The 19,749-nt window shown below is 40.5% G+C and overlaps 1 protein-coding gene across 2 annotated transcripts in view; it reads right to left on the reverse strand.

The window, feature by feature from the left end:
- The window catches only part of PLEKHG1 (pleckstrin homology and RhoGEF domain containing G1), a 126,476-nt gene extending 107,280 nt beyond the window's left edge, over positions 1-19,196 (reverse strand). The window contains exons 1-2 of one of the 2 annotated variants that reach the window (XM_082301590.1): positions 19,049-19,196; positions 7,209-7,275 (exon numbers count right to left, since the gene is read on the reverse strand). The gene's annotated coding sequence lies outside the window, so the exon portion shown is untranslated. Of the gene's footprint in view, positions 1-7,192; positions 7,276-19,048 lie in introns of both variants that reach the window. The other variant, XM_082301591.1, reaches the window with a different exon arrangement.
- Positions 19,197-19,749: the final 553 nt, after the last annotated feature.

A 19,749-nucleotide genomic window follows, 5' to 3' on the forward strand; every position in this document is an offset into this window, starting at 1 on the left:
ACAATTTGCAAAAATGAACATCAGTAGACTAGAATCAACTAGCAAGCTATCTTACCCAATTATGGAAAAACAAAAAGTAGAATTTTGAAAATAGCCATGTTCCTTGTGAGAATGAGGTAGAGAGCATTGAAGGACTGTAATTAAAAAAAACAAAAACAAAACATTAAAAATAGAGACAGAACTTTCCAGAGAGATAGTATTCACTTGAGGTTTAAGTTACATTGTTATTTTTCCATGGAACTGACACAGGTTTTCTTACAATCCTATATCTGAAAAATGTCTCTTGCTGATAGTTTTGTTGAAAACTGCTTGTGTGAAATGTTCTGTTTTCAATAAATTGTTATTTTCCAACAAAATATTTTTGGCTGAAAAATTCCTAACTGCCTTTACTTGTAAAATCATTTCTCGAGTGCAACATTTCTTTAGTCCAATGCCTTTCCTTAGTTAAAAGGCTGCATTGTGTATTTTAAAAGATATTCACTCACTCTCATACTGGCACAAAACAAGCAACATTTGTGTTTAAACCTGTGATGCATGGAGGGCATTTTTCTTAAGTAATCTATTTCCACATAGAAGAAACAAATACAACAACTATGATATCAAGGTCTGTTCTATTCTACCTCGAAAACAGGATTAGAAGCTACATCTCCAATAAACCTTAACCTCTATTTGATCATAGTCAGAACATACAACTATCTTTACTAAGTAACTTTACACATTTAAATTATGTGGTAAACAAATATAATCCAGGTGGAATTACCCTGCAAGTACAGTTTACAGCCATAGCTGAAGGAAAGGAGCGAGGGCTGAAATGTCTGTGGTTTGACATACTTCTGGGAGGGGACAAGGGAGCAAGGGAGGAAAAGAAATATTTTCTTATAAAAACAAAAACAAAGAAAAGGGAAAGTCATAGTTATGTCTCTTGTCAAATTCCATACTGCCATGATTTTCAATTTAATAGAAACTCATTAATCAAGAACGTAAGATCATTTGATGTATTGCACTTTGGTAATTGAAGCTAAATAAGCAAAGGTGGGGGGTTTTTTCATGTATTAAATATTTTTTCAAATTCCTACATAACATAACTAATAAAAATATTTACTTTTACAAAGGGTCAAGTGGACAGAACATAATTCTCCCAGAAGGAAACCAGATGTTCAGTTTCTTCAAAGCGATGTCTGTGCTGATAAAAGCAGTAGCTAATCTTTTTTTTAGAGGTTGAAGGTCTTGTTGAAGTTTCTTTTACTGAAGAGCTATTTATCAAGCTTTAATGAGCATCTGCCTCAATGGAAGAAGTATTTTTAATTTTTAATAGGATTTTGGCTTGTGAGTATAGTCATCAATGCGTATGTACTCAAAGAGCTGTCTTTGAAATTTTTGTAAAACCATTTATAGTCGTGCTCTAAGTCACATATTGCATCTTTAACTCATAATAAAAGAAGTCACATATGTTCCCAAAGTCAGGATTCCATAATAAAAACATCTTAGCAAACTCCTGTACAGTAACTTGAATACATTAAGCCACACTAATATCCAAGTGTTTCTCACAAGTAACTCAAGTGGTGCAGAATAATCTATCAATGTAGTGCTTAGAATTGCATAATATACCAATGTAGTGCTTAGAATTGCAAAAAGCTCAGATTAACAATTTACTATATTTCTTAAAAATTATAATGCACTCTTTATAAAGCTCAATCTATTAAGAGATCCATAAAATGGAATTTATAAAAACTTGAACAAATAAATTTTGAATGATTCTGTGGGTTTTTACTGTATTACTTGGCTTTTGCCACGACTAATATTTAGCTACAACATAATGCTTGCCAAGAGATGCAAGATAATTCTGAAATCCTGTGGGGATAGGCTAGATGTTTAAAAGGCTTTGGAGGCATGAACAGGGTCTCTGTGTATCTCACTCAGAAAGCAAAAGGATTACCTACTTGCTTAAATTACTCTTAGGTAAGTCTTTGGGGGAAAAAAACCCCAGTTTTATCACTAGGTAGAAGGAAAAAAACCCCACCCAATTAAAATTTAAATTTGGGGTTATGTCACCTGCTTTTTCATTTTCTGGAGTTTGTTCTGATTAAGGAACAACTAAAGGTTAACCATATTTATGCTGGATAATTACACAGTTGAATATCCCACATGGTCTGCAAGTTGGGAGTACAGATGAAAGTCAAGCCAAAGGAAGGGTCACAGTTCTGATGTCCATTCTACCAGCACCATAAGGGCATATGTAGCTCTGGGACATTAACTGCAGCATGAACCACGTATGGTATCACAAATTTTGTGTTCACCCATGTTGGTGTTCACCTACAGCACAGAATGTTCTCGCTCACTTTTCTCATCTCTAGTGGCCAGGTGCATCTGCTCTTTGAAAAACCTGTTTAGCTTAAGGAAGGCTGTAAGCTTCCAGCTAAACAGCAGCATCTTATGGATAGAAAGTTGTACATCTCAACATACCCTTTGTTAAGGGACCCTCTCCTAAGAGAGCAGAGACAGAGCAGCTCTTGGGATTCCAAGTGACAAGAATGGGCTGAAAAAAACCCCAAGGAAGAGTGCAGCACTACCCAGACAAGAGACTTTGGTTAACCAGCTGCATCCAAGCCCAACATAAACCCTGTTACTTTAAGTACCAATGAATTTAGTCTGTGCAAAAGCAGAGTACTGGCATCTTGCTTACAAGATATGGTTCAATTAAACAGGATGAAAACAAAAGGAAGGAACAAATAATTAAATAAGTGGTAAGAATTCAGACTTACAGAGCTCTTTCAATTAACGTTTTTTCAAGCATTTCGCATGACAAGAGAGAACAAAAAGGTCAAGACACACTCAGGGTTTACGTAGAGCGCATACCACTTTCACATCTTTATTATACAAGAGTTAAAAAGAAAAACTTGTGGAAAAATTGTGGCTGGTGTGATGGAAAAGGACAAGCTGTAGTATATTCTGCTACCATCACCTACTTCACCCAGCTGCTTTACTCATCTCCTTCAATCACTTCTCTGGACCTTTGTCTGTCCCAGCATCAAGTCCTGTTTTTCCCTCAGGCCAGACACTTACCAATAGTTCACCGTTCATCTGTCCCCAAAACTTCTTTCCCTGTCATCTGTAAAGCCAGCTAAGGAGCTCCGTATATGCCCAACCTCCTCTCTGAGAGAGCAGGCACATACCACAGAGCTCCCCAGTTTATTCCTCAGCACTTCTAAGAGCTGTGTTGCAACACATCCAGCAGTAGATGCTCAAGCAGGAGTTGGACAATGGTATCACAGACTCAGAAACATCATCTTAGTGAAAGCTATGTGAATGTTTCAGCTTTTGGGTCCTTGGTATGAATGCTCTCTTCTTTCTCCCCTTCCCCAAAGGAAGCCATTTCCAGCTTGATTTTGGAGTGTTAAATCTACAATGCAGTGACTCGATTAAAAAGACAGGACTCACATGCAACCAATACACAGCACATCCCTGAAGATTTTGGAAGATTGTGTGTGTGTTTGTGTGTAAATACAGTTATTTCAAAAGCAAGTTATTTTCTTCCAGTTTGCAATTTGTTTTTCTGCTCTGGCTACACCTGTGACAAAGGACTGTCACCTGTACCCCTTCTATTAACCAGTCCTGAAAAGAACAAAAAGACAATCAAACAAAATAAAACAAAAAAAAGTCTTCAAGACAGTTTCACTGCTGTACAGGATGCTCACCAGAAAACAACAGATGTGCTATAATCACTACTGGCCATTCATTTCCTTTCTGTCAGAAAGCAGCAGTCATCAATTAAGAACCCCTATCTACAGGACACAAAAGGAAGTATACACTTTTCCTTGGTCATTTGACCGCAACAATAGGAGATGGCAGCGGGAAAGGACTGACCGCTCTGAGCAAGTGTGGCAGGGAGGAAAGCAGATAGGGGTGAGTGAGCTTGTCTTTTTAGATTTTTTTAAAAATTAATATAAGATTTTTTATTCAACACCTTAATATACAAATGTTTAAAAAATACTTTGTCACTTTATCTACAAATTATACAAAATCCTAATTAAATTATTCCTGAATTTGTCCAGACAATTCATTGACTTTTTCACAGCAGAAAATCCCAAACAACAGATTTAAGCAGCATCTATCTAGAAAAGCTGTTTTATCAATTAACAAAGCCTTTTCTGAAACAGTTATCACAATTTTTATAAAAACGTTAGTCTAAATGTACTAGGTGTATAGAATTTCAATACATCGCTGGCATAAGTTATTTGGATTAATATTTTTAAGAAGTCTAGTCAGATCTGTGGATCCTTCCGTTAAAGATTACGTTTGCTGGTGAGCTTCATCACTCTGAAATAGAATGACAGCTCTCATAAAGCTGCCAACAACAGAAAATCCTAGAGATGGGCTTTATATTATGTCTGTTACATGACTGTAGTCAGCCACAAAGGATTTGCAGGAAACTTATTAAAAATGTTAGCCTTAATTAAGGTATTAGGCATTAAGCTAGCATGCTAAATTAAACCCCAAATATTCCCATGAACACTAATGCACCTGCTCTAAGAGCTTGGTAGGCACTTCCCACAACAGGAAAACTTTAAATGCCTTCACATTGCAACTGAACCCCTATTTTCACTCTGCACCTCTGCTTCACTGCATAGCAAAAATAGACCCGACTTACAGAAAAGCTCACATGTGGGCATAGAGTCATTCCTCTCCACCCCCACACAGATTTGCAAGCCCTCATACCACTAAAGGCACGACCTAAACAAAGCATTCAGTGATGCACAGATGCTCAAGGAACCTTTTTAATGTATTGAATTTTAGCATAAACACACTGCATATTAAAACGCACGTGGAATTGTCAGAACAAAGTATATTGCTCTAATGTTTCCTTCTCTGCTACAACATGTTATGATTTAATAGATGCCATTTTAATCCTTCTAAAGATATTCTAACCACCAACTTATTGAAACAATTAAAAACAAACAATATTGTTTGTTTGTGAAATGGATAACAGCAAAATAGAAACACATTCCATAAAATGTTTCCCCCACCACCCCCAAGAAGTTTCTCGGAATGAAAATATTCTTAGAAGTTCCAGATTTAAGCCTGACATGTAAAGCAAATTTGGCAAAATTACTGGTGTTTATTTGGTAAGATTCAACATCCATCCCTCAAAGCTGTATCTGCCTAAACCATTTAGCTATTCTTTTTACAGAACACCAGTCCTCATATTTTGTGTTCCTTCCTTTTTCTCACAGAATTAATTCCTTACTATATGTACTTCATCTAGTCCTTGAATGCCTTATCCCCTTAGCTGATACATTCCCACACACTCCAGTTTTGTTGACACAACAATTTTTTGAAGCAGTTCACAGTGAATGCTTGTCTGCCAGGGATCCAAAGAATCTTAGGAAATCCTCTGCATCTTAGGCCACAGGCACAATCCATGTTATCTCTGCTTTCAGAAAAGAGGTTATTTGAGTCTGGTGGTCTGGTTTAGCTTTTCTGTTCATCATGAAAATGCAATAAAACCACTGCAACTCAAAACCAAGGCCAAGAAGCACACTTGAAATGAAATGGAAATCAGGAAAGGGGGAGAGTTTGTGCAAATAATTCACTCTAAGGTCACTAGGCAAATACTTTGCGTGCATTTGGATATACACAAGCTTCAAGCTAAATAAATAAAATTATTTCCTGTGTGGAAGCTGGGAATGTACAGCCCCTCCACACTTGTGGATGAAAAAATATGCTAGTAATTAACTATCAGCAAATAACACAGAGAACTAGTGTACTGAATTTAGGTCATGTCAATTATTTTTCTCTGATGCATGTTAAAACATGCAACCTTATTCAAATCTTGCTATTTCTGGAAAACACTGAAGAGGAATTTCTGGTCTTTCCTCTTGCAGCCTCCACAAAACGTTTTTCTACTTACAGAGACTGTTCTCCCTTGGATCCAAAGAAAAGTAAGATCTCACTAATGTTTGTCAGATGTAAGCTCTAATCTAATGCTATGCAGTCCTGCAAGTGTCTCGCTATTACAGTTATGCAATCTCAAAGCATTGGAGTCAAAATGAAGTTGCCATTCTCCTAAAATTTCATAAACATTTGAACACAATTGAATCATAAATACATACTACAAAATTATATTACAAGCCCTACTATCAGTAGGGTAAAAGAATAAATATTATTAATTAGTGGTCTAATATAGCATATTCATATTCCCTCTGCAGGTCACAGAAGCCAGAGTGGCAATCAACATAATGCACCCTTTTTTTTTTTTAATTATAAAGTAATCCATGCTATACTGGTTTCAACATTAGCACTGGAAGGAGTGAAGTAGGTTACTTATAAGGCATCAAGCTTTTCCAAATAGCAGTGTCCGAGCTGTTAGTTACTGAATGTCTGCTTTTTTCAGAGAAAAGAAAATATACATTCACATTGGCACCAGGAATCTTTCTCCTTGAGGAGGAAAGGAGGAAAAAGGGATCTTGCCTAAAGCTCTCTTATCTAGTATTTTCTGTAGAGTCTCCTGCCAGCCCTATTGTGAAGTTTTCTGGTATGTCAATTTGTTTCAGATAATCAAATGAGTGAAATCAGTTATTACAATCAGGTTACATTTCTATGGCATCCAAACGTGCTTTTCCTATGTTCTCAAGTCCCCCAGATGCCCTAAGACTTCCAGGCAGTGAGGTTATATAAACAAAATTAAATCCCTAAAAAATAAACTAAAATGACAGAGTAATATAGCAAATTTCAGGAGAACAAAGTCATCCTGGATCACCCCATCCCTATAGCGAGACCAGTGTTTCTCCAAAGAAGTGGCACTTTTACATCCAAAGGCAAAGAATCAAGCAACCAAACAATATTTCAGCCACAGATCTTCAGCAAAACTTCAGTTTCAGAAACAAGGGCTAAAACTGAAGACTTAACCTCCCCTAAGTGCTTAGGTGCCCCCCCCAAATTTGATTTAATTAGCATAAAAGGCCACTGTTGTGCACATGAGGAACACCCTCCCTCTTGGCTAACCCACACGGCAGGCCTGTTCAGCACAGTGACCTACTGTGGATTTGCATACTAAGCAGCCCCATGGTTAACCTGAGGCACGTTCACTGCACACCAATGGTAATCCTCGCAGTCAGAGGCACAGCAAACATCACCTCACATTTAAAATAAAGTAAAAAAACCCGAAAGTTAAAATAATAGTAAAAAAATTTACCTGGTAGAGCACTCACCCAATATATCAGTTAGGTTGGGCAAAATGGAGTCACTTCTCCTCTCCTCGACTGAAACTCTGGCATTCTGCAGAAAGGAGGGTAGAAATTACAGAATTAGAGAAAGGATAAAAGGGAGCTCAGCTGTGCAGCTCAGCAGGGGTCTGGGCACACCTCAGTTTATACCCCCTAAGTCACGCTAGCCGTACGTACGCCTGCCCGTTCCGTCCTAAAGAGTAGCTGAATAAAACATAGCACAGGCTGAATCCAGTTCAGACAAGCTAGGGAGTCAGATTTTGAATAGGAATGAGACACTAATGTGATTCTGAAAATCCCATTAAGAGCCTTTACCACCTCTGCTTACCTCCACATCTTTAAAAATCTAGATCAGACAGCTCGCCTATGGTCGCGCTGTACAGCTGCACTGAAGCAAGGAAGCACTGCTGGGTTCCCAAGCTCTAAACCCCAAGGGCTTCAGGCCACACTCCTTCTGGAAATTGTTAGAGCTGACTTTCAACTTCATTATCTTTAATGCCTGGAAACTTCTATCCAAATGATCCCTCACTTTCCTGCAATATCACTGGCCTATAAAGTACATCAGAGACATGGGTCACTGAGATCTGCTTGGTACCTCCATCACACCTAGGTATTTTCACAAGCTCAAAAAAACATGATAAATATCTGAAGAAAATAATGTTTCTCCTACCACTTCACAAAAACCAGCTATTTAGGTAGAATTGTGGTGCAACTTTTTCTCACAAAATTTATTAGCCTGCCTTGAAGCCTAAAAACGGAGGATTTTTGATTTAACAAGGGAAAGAACTCATTTCCTCTGCTAAACTTGTAACCCCTCCCAGCCCCAACAGAATATCAACTGGAACTCAACAAGAATACCTTTTTTTATTATTTTCATTTCTCTAAGACATTGCTTTATGTTTCCCTTTTCTAGAGGACCCAAGATTAATTCACCTCTCCTTGTTTGCTATTTCTATGCCATGGACTGCGCCAAAGGTGACAGTGAAGAATCCACAGAAACTGAACATCAAATGTTCTTGTTCTGAACTTTCAAGAAAGTATTTAATTTCTTTCTTCTTTTCTTTATATCATCATAAGGCCTGTTTATATACATGGAGTGGAAACAGTGCACATTCAGCTGCAGTTAATTTCCCATATGGCAAAATACCTCAGGCATTCAGCTGACTGGGAACACTACGAAGGCCTCTTACCATCACCAGTTTTTTCGACCAGGAAGCTCTGCCCAACGTTTGTACTTATGCCATAATAAATGAGAGACCCTGCTAAGTGTCCGAGTTAATTTGGTCTAGATGAACCAAACCATAAACAGGCAAAATTTTATATTTCAAAAATCCATTTAAAAAATATTGGGCTACTTTCAACTTCAACAGTAATACCATCAATTCAATCTTGCTAATGCGGCACAATGTTCATCTACAGATGTTTTTTAAATACAAAAACCACTCCATCTGAAATTTTCTTTTAATGAAATATCAATGTATTTGCCCTCTCCATGCCATCTTTGCAGCATTAAATCAACACTACAGGCAATTTCACAGACTGAAAGAGTATATTTTTTTCTTTCAGTATCACTTAGTGACAACTACAGCAACAATTTTATTTACTTCGCTTAGTTTTTCCTGTTCATAACTGAAGACACAGAATGGTCTCCACTAACATTTCTAGGAATCTGAAGAAGGAAATACATGAGTAGTCTCACCAGGTTCCTGTGATCAGACTGTAACAGCTGTAACACTCAAATGCCCAACCACCTGACTGTACTTCAGATTGTAAATTAAGCAAAACAGAAATGCAAAGTGATCTACAATTACCATCCTACTTTTGATTTATCATGCAAGTTTCCCTAGCCTCAAATCCTCCAGAGCCAAAGGACTCAATTTCAACTGCTTGAGAACCCAGTTTCTTTAAGAACCCTAGAAAAAGGCAGACTGGCAATATAACCACAACCATTTAAATATACACACATCTGTGTGTGTATATATATAATATACATTATATATAAATAAATGAAAACCAGAACCTAGATAACCCTGAAGAAGCCTGAACTTTTTACTGGGGCTCTCTTGTTTGCCAGTAGTTTCATCAACGATAGTTTCTTAGCTCTAGGGTAAAATTATTTGCCAAAAGCTGTGTCCTCTACCCACCAGAGCACACAATGGCCTTTCAAAACCTTTCAACTGATGACCTGAGACAGGGTCTTATAGTCACATCTAAATAGACTAAAATATAAGCTCTTGGATGCTACAGAATGTTCTACCAACCTTTAACCTTTCCAAGAAGGTTTTCTACAGATTTTGCTATCATCGTACTATGAAACAGGACAATCTGTAAGGAAAACTAATTTTTCATCCTGTGAATTTTTTTATCAGTTCAGTGGTTTATTTCTCAACCATCAGTGTAAGAATACTGAACACTTTTGTACTAGAAAAACTATAGTGAAGAAAAGATGTTGCCTGTTTCTTTCATGAAAGTGATTAACAAATATACGGTCATTTGTCCTATAATTTCTATTTCATCTTTAAAAAATTTGCATGACTTAAAATACTCTTAGTCTAGAAATGTATCACAGTTGTTAATAAAAAGCTTTACTTCTTAATCACTTTTAGAAAATATATAGAGTAAAAGCATCAAGCAAGTAGCAACTTAAAAAGCAAAACCACCAAAGAAACCTGCATTCATATATTTAAACTGACTTGAACCATAATGCCTGGCTGTCCTGTGAAAAACACTTTGGAACGTGGAATCCACACTATAATGTTAAATGAAAAGCCCAGAAACTTGAAAACTATCTTTCAAAATGCACTAAAATTAAGGTGCTCCTTTCAGGTATACTCTGCATGGGAGGCAACCAAAATACAGTAAGAGGATGGGTGCTTTACTTTATTCCTTAGGAGTCATTGAGATTACCTTCACCTCAGTTTTCCTAAAATGTGTAAATGACACACAACCCTTCTGTTCTACACACTCTCTCAGTGTGGCGAAAGCAAACATTTTCACTTTAGTCCAATAAACTGGTTCTCTCACACCATGGAGCTTTGACATCTCTGCATTTAAAGAATTTCCCTATCCTGTTTCAGCTAGGGTAAAAGACCAAAGTAAGCCAGAGCCACTCAACTAGATGTAATTGTGTTCCACAAACTTACAGGTGGCAATTTGCTTCAATTCCAAGTAGGATATCAAGACACTCATTCCATTCATTGTCACCCCTGCTCTCAGCTAGTCCCCAACCACACCTCACATCCATACAACTCCATCCTTACACCTTGCATTATATGTGTCAACTTATACTGTAGCATTTTAAAACAAATACTCTTGCCAAACAATTCCACATACTGACCCTCAAAGGAAAGCTCAGAATAAAATTCTTTGGAGAAGTTCACATGTGCTAGACAGCAAACCACTGTGCAAGTTTAATCACCAGTGAGCAGAACTAAAGTAAAAATTTATTTGACGTGACTTTTTCTGAGCTATGTTCCAGTTCCTAAAGCCCAGCTTTTCTGGCTGAGGAATGCAGCTTGCTTTTACAGGAAGGCCACATACTGTAGCACCTTTTCATTGCACGACATAACTGATTAACAGATGGAAAATGCGCCACATCCCAAGCAAAAGGATTTATTCCACATGCAATCAGCTGAGAGCTTTCCCAGACATATTAAGCTAATGTCATGGACTAAGTTCATGCAGTGCTCCTGGAGTTTCTTTCACTCTACCCATTCACAACAGTGAACAGCACAAAGGTGAGCTGCATGACAAGGTCAACAGCTGAGTGAGTTTTTGCCAGAAGTCCTCCAGCCCATCCCTGGTATGACCTCAAACTGTCCCCAGGAAATAAGTCAGTATTGGGCAAGTATGAGCATAGACAAGTAACTGTGATCCGGGTACCAGAACTAATCACCTCCTGATATGACTCAATATTTATAATTAACAAATAAAAGGAACCAACCCAGTATATTTTCCTGAAATCATCAGAAGATGGGCATCACTGATCCTCTATTAAATATTGAAAGAACTCTTTGTGCACCACTGACATTGATTTAAAGAGCAAAAGGGAAAAAAGCCCATAACATTTAGTGGGCAGACTCCTCATCACTACAAGACAGTGGCAATGAAGAAGTATCCAGATGGCCCTAGCATCCAGACCCCTCTGGAAGCTCAAATAGCTGCATGATGCACACAGCCAGGGTGGGCAGGTGCATCTGTCAGGTATGTGTGTCAGCACTGTCCCCTTGAAATGAAAGAGACTCGCAAGCAACAGATCTTCAGTGACAAAGGCTGATGACCAGCTTTTCCTCTGGAGAGCAAATGAGATCATGGTTTTGTTTTTTCAGAATTCTTCCTTGAGAAGCAGACACAGCTCCTATCCTATGCAAACAGCATGCAGTGATGTGTGAAAGAAAACCTTTCTCCTCCATACCCTACCTGTGCACATCACAGGCCCAAATCACACCAATGCTTCACCAAAACAGGGCAGAAAAAAAAAAATCACCTATTCCCCTTGCTTTGAACTTGTGGGAGTCTGAGTCAGTGCCTATTCTGTGCTTTGGATGAACAAACTGCTTTGAAGGGGCCTGAGGAGTGCAAGAGCCAAATTTCTGTTTAATAACAGAGGTTGTTATCAGCAGGATCCTCTACTGCAGGGTTGCAGAAAGAATGTCTTCAGCGTGGTTCCTTTTGGATCTGCACTGTGCATGGCAGCAGCAGGACAGCCTGGCTCTAAGAATGAAGAACAGAAGTGACACTGTCAGCATGCACAGCCATGAGAGAGGAAGCACTCCTGTGTTGGCAACAGGCCACGCTGCCAAGCAGAGTGCTGCTGCAGGTGAAGAGGCAAAGGGCAAACTGCAGTAACTGAGATCACCAGGATGAGTCGGCATGCAGGAGATCAACTCTAAAATCTGCCCAGCACAACTTGTGCCTTGGCAAACCACTCTGTCCTTCACGCCAAGAGAAAAGTGGGGTTTTCTTAATGCTCTAGCCTGCATTTCCCTGCTGGCAAGCTCTAAGAAAGTAGAAAACAATTCCTGAAGGGAAGGTCTGCAGAAAACCTGTCTTTTTCATCTGAAAAATTTGGCTAGCACTGACTGTCCTAGTACAGACATCTCCAATACCAATTTAGGAACCATGTCATCTAAAGCAATGGAGGAGCACAAGCATGCTGAGATACTGCCCTATATATCAGAAAGAAACCTTGGAGATCAAATAGTCATTAATGCCCTCAGAAATTACTTACTTTCACTTAATAACAGATTGCAGTATTCTAGAATGGCTAACCAAAACATCTACACTGTGCCTGATGCTTGGTATTGCAGGTGGAGGTTAAGAAAGTAAATTAGCATCTTTGCCCCAAAAATCTGGGAAAAACTCAGAAGATTAAATGAGTTCAAGCTCAGGAGAAGGAGATGCTGAAGATGATCTCCACAAGGCAGAAGAACCTTCACAGTACAACCAGCCCGGTAAGGCAAGGATTCTCAGAGGCTATATCCAGTGAGGAGTGGCCTAAGTTGTCCTGTCTGCCTGCAGGACAGAGACAGCAACCTCTTCAAAGCAGCAGGAGCAAATCGATGAAGATAAAGCAAATCAGAGATTTATGACTTCAGATTTATCCAACATGAGAGAGACTGACAATTATCAGAGAAGACTGACAGAAAAGAGATGTTACAAACTATATGCTGGTAAAGTATGAGGGAAGGCAATCTATCTCTCCAAATTCAATAATGATTTATTGTTAAATACATCTTTGTCTACCATTCAATAGGCTAAGACTGCTGATTCTTCCCAGAAATTAGTGTTTCTACAACCAACTGAAGTCTGTGATGACATCACTCAGACACTAAGGTGTGACAGCTCTCTGACCAACCTCATGAGGTATGTTAACAGGATAGTGAGAAGGAATTGGAAAGTAAACAGTGAGAAAGCTTCATAAGCACTTGAGTATGAAGCATGCTCATCATGGCAGCACCAATACTGCTTGTAAGCCAAACCCAGGTTTCTGCTGTTAACTTGGTTTCAGTTTAAAACAATAAGTGGAAACCTCTGTGCATACTGAAGTGATAAAGATTACTTACATGCATAATAAGTAGTTCTTCATCTCATCCATTTTCAAAATTATTTACAAAGAAGGAGCTATCATTTTTCTTCCTTATCAGACATCAAGGACACAAAGCACTATGCTACTTTATACTGTAGTACTGCAGATCAGTGGCAGCAGCAGAAAGCAAGTCATTCTGCCACTGCCTTCCTGAAATGTGTTGGGAGCTCATCTATGGATCTGGATTCACTGGGATAGGCAGTGCAAATACAGAAAAAGAAACAAAAACAAAAAGAAAACCCCCAAACAGCACATTGATTCTGGTATGTAGAAATCACAACGAAGCTGCAGCAGACAGTGTATCTAATCTTAGGGGACATGTATGAGAGTAAACATCAGTAAATACTTTAACAAACCAGAGTTTACAGGGCGTTTAGGGAGGAAAACTTGCCCATGTTTACAGATAACTTTGCATAACACAAGGGGAAGCATGGGAGAAAGTACAAGCACTAGAGCCTATGCACTAAATCTAGGAGATAGGGACTCCTTATGTGGGCTAACTAAAAGGCAGAAGCCGACCTTGAAGCCCACACTCAGATGACAATGCTGGAAGATGTCAGCCATGACCATGAAAAGAAACTGGTTGTTATGCTGTCCCCGACGCTGCTCCTTAGGACAACCCAAACAGCCACCTCCTTCCCAAGCTAGGTACCAAGGTTTTATCTACAATGGCTGTGAGTAAGCAGCTGAGCCGATGATTCAATCAATGACACACTAACTCTGCTCTATACTTCCAGTGAAAGGAAGCACTCATCTTATCAGCAGAAAACAGTAGCTGAACGATACTAATGCTAGGAGCGTGATCCTGAAATGTCTGAATGGATAGAAGGTTCAAATGCTTCAATGTTAACATTCATTAAGTTAGGTTTTAAAACATCTGGGCAGGGCTCACATGCAAGTTCCTACAGAATGTACGCTTACAGGAAGAGGCTTGGCACCACTTGCAGTCTGAAACTCAATGACAGAGCAGGCAAGCCAGATTTATAGGATTCAAAGTTTCTTTAGCGCTGCTTCAGTCACAAGTTTACATGGGAAACTGCTGCCAGCCCAATTTATACCTGTTCACTACACTTATAAAACATACATGCAACCTCCACTAGCACAATCATCATGGTTCCATAGAACATTAGGAAACAGGACTAGTGGAGGTCATGCTGAGGAAGGAAGGAAAGAAGGAAGGAATCAAGTCAAATGCATGAAGCCACTCTTACAGAAAAAATTTTAAACGGTCACCTTGCTTTGTATTTTCACAGCAATGCTCTGCATTGTGATTAGTGAAAACATGGGTAGTGACCACCCCCACATGCAGGTACTTCAGAAGGCATCCCAGTCAACAGATGACAGACAGTGGGTTTAAGAGTTTGTAATGTGGCTTGGACAGTTGCTTCTTGCAGGCCTTCTTGATAACTGTAAGTAGTTTTCCCCTCTATTTCCTTCCCAGTCCTCCCTGACTAGGCCCCTTTCTCTTCCTGCATTTGTCATCAAGTTCATGGTTAAACCTATTTTAGGCCAAGTTCATATAAACTCAACTTTTGGTGAATCAGGCTAGACTAACCTATTTGATACAACGACCATAACTAAAAAAAAAAAAAAAAGTTTCTATCCTTAAAGTGATTTGGGAAACTTTAAACACTAAGAGATAGTTTGTCACACACTTTTTTTGAACATTAATTAATACAAACAGGCTTTACTGATACTTTCAGTTATTATTCAATCTGTTCACATTCATCTCTTGTAGTCTTAGCCACTGACATAAAAGACTCCTGTACTTACAATTGTAACTGTTGCCATTGCACTAACACTCACTTTACTTTTCACTCCCTTCACTCCTGTTCCCAGGTCGGTTTTGTGCTTCCACCACTCGCTGTGGGGTGTGAGGCTTTTCTAAAGCGGAGAGGAAATCTGGGCTCCACATCCTTTGCATTCTAAGTTTACAAGAATAACACTTTCTTCCACTTTTTTTTCTCATTGACAGTCCTACTAGCTAAAACTTTTTATGTGCAGTGACAGTAATGCAGGTTCTCAGAATTAATCATTCAGAAACAGCTCTGCAAGCCTTTCAGCCACTCCAGACTTTGCTGAGGGCTGCAAAAATTCTTTCCCTCCCACCTCTCCCTCTTAACTCTACAGAAACAGAATGTCATTTAGAGTAAGTAGTGGTAAGACATCCTCATTGTCCCCACCAGCAAAAATTCCAGATTGTTATAAGAGGATCACCATCACTCCAAATGTCTTCAGTAGTCATTACATTATTAACTTGCATTTTTTCACATTTCACTGTCCTATCTTCTATTCTAGCTAAATATCCGTGCACCACATTTGGCAATTAAGAAACTTATGGCAAAGTAACTTAAAGCCATAACTAATTTAACATGTCAATAAAACATGTTTCTTTAACACAGCAGCCTTCCTTCTCAACACGACTGAATACAAAAGGGAATGCACATCAGATTAATTCCTTTGTTCTAATTTATAACTGCCATAGCTTTATACATGTCTGATCTGAGAAACACTTCTAAATGGAGCCTGCAAATGGCCCCCTTTATCATCAGCTTGGATGGTTCCATTATTTCCTGATCTAGCACATCTAACCCTATGGATTTGGGGTACATGACATGGCCATGCTACCACCCAGAAATGTGGTCCCTCTTCTTCATGACCCCATGCTCCCAAGACTAAGAGCTGCAGCTCTGCTTTGGCCAGTAGAGACTTAGTGGTGCCCAGCAATTGCTGGAATGGCAACCAAGCACAAAGAAAATTAATAAATAACTTAAAGTCAACAGTTGAATAAGTCTTTGGCATACTTTAATAACTGTGCTAAGTATCTGTTAAAATATTGTTATTTGGGAGGTCTTAAAAAAATTGAGATAAAATAAAAAAGGTCCATCCATTCTGTAGTATCCTTCCCTAAGAATTGTTTTGGTTTAGGATTGGTCTTTTCTAGTGACAATTTTAGAGATAACACCTCTGTACAGAAGCTTTTTTTTCAATAGCAGTATCTCAGGCTAATCTGTGGATCCACTCTTCAAAATTAGTAACAGCAGATTTTGTAACTGTGTTCTTGATTTACCCATTTTTGGGTAGATCTCAAAAGTAACTCACCAGAGCCTACAAGTTGTATGGGTGATGCTAGCACAGAGCAAGGTAAAATGACAGAAGCCAACGCCAAATTACAGTTCTGTTAGTGTTCTATGGTTAGAGAAACAGACCAGCTTTGTACTGCTGAGTTTGCATTCAAAGATAATAGAGCACTACTTCAAGTAAATGCCTTTGTCAGTTGCTACAGCCCTATCTGGTTAGCAGAGCTTAAAAAGCCTTTTCTGAATGGGAGCCAAGAAATCACAGGAGTATGAAAGGCAGAGGACAACAGGTATACAGCAACCCAATCCAAATAAATGCACACAAGGAGGCTTTCAAACATGCATACTGCTCCAAATGACTTCACAAAAATACTATCACTGGTGCCACATGAAAGACTGCATCAGTGAAAGGTTCCAACATACCAACCTACACAAATAACAGCAGCAAAAAGGATACAAACTCACTACTTGCCACTTACCAGAAAAGTATGCAGATATTCTCACTTCCCTTCTAGCTTGAACTTTTTAGGTCACAGCAAAGGTTTAAAATAAAATAACAAAACAAAACTACAAAGAAACCCAAAACACTACCCCCCAAAAAAACCTACCCAGACAAAAACACTCCACTTCCCCACAGGAAGGTACCAAGTGTTCAGTTAGTTAGCTCCAAACCCTTTCTACCTTTTTCCATCCCCTCACAATCAAACACTTTAGTCTCAAAGTATGCCTTTAGACAGTTAATTTGTAGTCTCACATCCTGCCCAAGGAAGAAGAACACATTAGCAGATGTTCTGAAATGATGACTGCTGCCAACAAACCAGGTTCACTGCTTGAAGATTTCCACTTAAAAATCAAGTCAATGCTGTCTTTGCAATATGTTATCAAGTAAGACTATAAATTACAAACTGATTTGGCTACACACCTATTTTTTTTTCCTTTCTCTTTTCTGGAAAATCAAAAGTAAAACAACAAGAAAAATTACACCTTAACACCTAGCGTTAGAATCATAACATGCCTTTGCAGAGATGCACTCAGTAGCGTGGCCACAGGTCGATGTTGTTTGCTTAGGGCTCTCTAGGTCTGTGAGAAACAGCCAGCATTCCCGTAAATGAACACATTTAAAACTGAACCTTTCATCAGAGTGTTTTGCACCATTCCTAGTTTGCCAACTGAGAACACAGAGCAGAAAAAAGTTTAATAGCTAAGCATCTGCATGGACCCAAGAACAATACCATATTCATTAAGAGGCCAATCTCAAACTGCCTTCTCATATTTTCAAGACAAGCACTCTATTAATACATTTCTTAACCTTAGCATAACTCTTATGTTTTCATCCCAAAGCACCCGCACACACATCGGTGAAGAGTTCCCAAAATTACCACAACTATGTGTCCCACACATACCAGGCCAAAAAAACCCCTAAAAATAAATCTCAAGGAAGCTATATATTGTGCCTTGCCAGCCACAGTGAATTGTACAGCCAGGAGTTGCTACAGCCAGATTTAGCTTCATACAAGCTAACAGGATTCCTTTGTAAATTTAGCTAGAGGCACGGGCAACAAACGCTTGTGGAAATTTGAACTGCAACGCTCCAGCAGCAAAGACTGCTCCCTCCAAGAATGAAACAGTAGCAGAAGATGACTATTAGTAGGCTCTTATTACACAGCTTTCAAAACAGCTATAAGTCCTCAGGTCCTCTAGGCAGAGTTATTAAACTGCTGAATACCAGCAAACACTAAAAGAAAAAAGCAAGGCCACAGCTCTTTCTGTGTCTGCCAATTAATAATCAAAGGAGGAAAAAAGCCAACCAAAGAGAGACCGTGTTGGAAGCCAGCTGAACGTTCAGCTAAGCTTGTTTCAGGTCCTTTCCCCACATACTTGGAGCAGTGTGGCTTGTGAAAAAAGAAGGAAACGAGTGCCTCAGGTCTGTCAGTGCTAACTGAAGGATGAACTCTGAAGGGCTTCTCCTTCAACAAGAGGGACTGGGACACACGACCCGCCAAACAGGGAAAAGACGAGTGCGGGATATGGGGAAATGCATCCAGGATCCTATAGGGTAGCAGGACACTGCTCTGCCCCACTGCCTCTCCACAGAATCAAAGTTCCTACTATTTAACAATAGATCAAACATATTTTTAAACCTCTTTAGGACATACTTATCACAATCCCATTAACTTTAAAACATAAAAAGAAATAGAGGATAGGTTTGGGGGTTTTTTTTGAGTTTTCCAGAAGACGCAGGTTTGCTAAAGCATCCCCACAAAACCCGAGGCCCTATGCAATTTTATCATATTTTAAAAGAAGTACCTTCTCCTTCGCCAGAGAAACTCGATGAAACCCTCAGGCTCGGGCTGAGCCGGTGGAGCTTGGCCGGGATAGCCCCGAGCTCCGGCGGAGCGACGGAGCACAAAGCGGTGCGGCGGCCGCGGCAGCCGCGATGGGAGCCCGGCGCACGGTACCTCCGGGGGCAGCGGCGGGGCTCGCACAAAGCCTGCGCTCACGGAACGCCCGCTCCCTGCGGAGTCCCCAGCGCGGTTTCGGGGGGCTGCGGGACACCGGGCACCTCACCGCCCGCCCCGCACAGACCCCAGCCGCTCCGGCAGCCGCCGCCCCCTCCCCGGCGCGCCCCACCGAACAAAGCCCCTGGCAGCGCTCACCGGCAGCGTCTCGCCGTCTTCTGCCCTCGCCCACCGCTCCTCCTCCCGCTGAAAATCCAGGCGCACGGTGCGGGCCAGGAGTGCGGGAGGTTACCCCGCCCCGCATTCAGCGGTGCCGGCCGGGTGTCCCCCTCGCAGCGCCCGTGGCCGCGCCCCGGCTCACTCCGTGCGCTCGAGGTCCGGACAGCGGCTTAATCTCCAAACTTCCTCCTCCTCCTTCTCCTCCCGGCCGGGCAGAGGAGTCTGTGAAACTCCCCTCCTCCATGCAGCTCCCGCAGCCCAGCCGCTGCCTCAGCCCCTCCCCGGGGAGGCCTGGCCCGGCTCTGGGCTGGTGCTTGCTCTGTTCTTCTCCTCCCTCCTCCGTCGCCCCCCAGCCCCCGAGGCTGGGAAAGGGGGGGAAGAGAGATTAACCACTCGGATTTGTCTCTGGAATGGAGCCAAAGAGAGCAGTCAGATTACAGCCCCGGGAAGAAGAAGGGAGGAAAAGGGAATGGGGGAGAAAAAAAATGAAAGGAAAACAAAAAAATCCCGCTACTGTTTCCACGCAGGGGAGAGCGCTGGGCTCTCCTGCCCTCCCCCGTGTGTCAGGTCACAGCCTCTCCTCCCGGCTGCGAACCCCATCCCCGCCTCGCCGAGCTGCCCATCGGCTCCTCTCTGCCACCACAGGTCTGAAATTCAGTTCACAGGTCTGAGCTTCTGTA

The sequence above is a fragment of the Coloeus monedula genome (assembly GCF_965178545.1).
Source record: "Coloeus monedula genome assembly, chromosome: 2".
Lineage (NCBI taxonomy): Eukaryota > Metazoa > Chordata > Aves > Passeriformes > Corvidae > Coloeus > Coloeus monedula.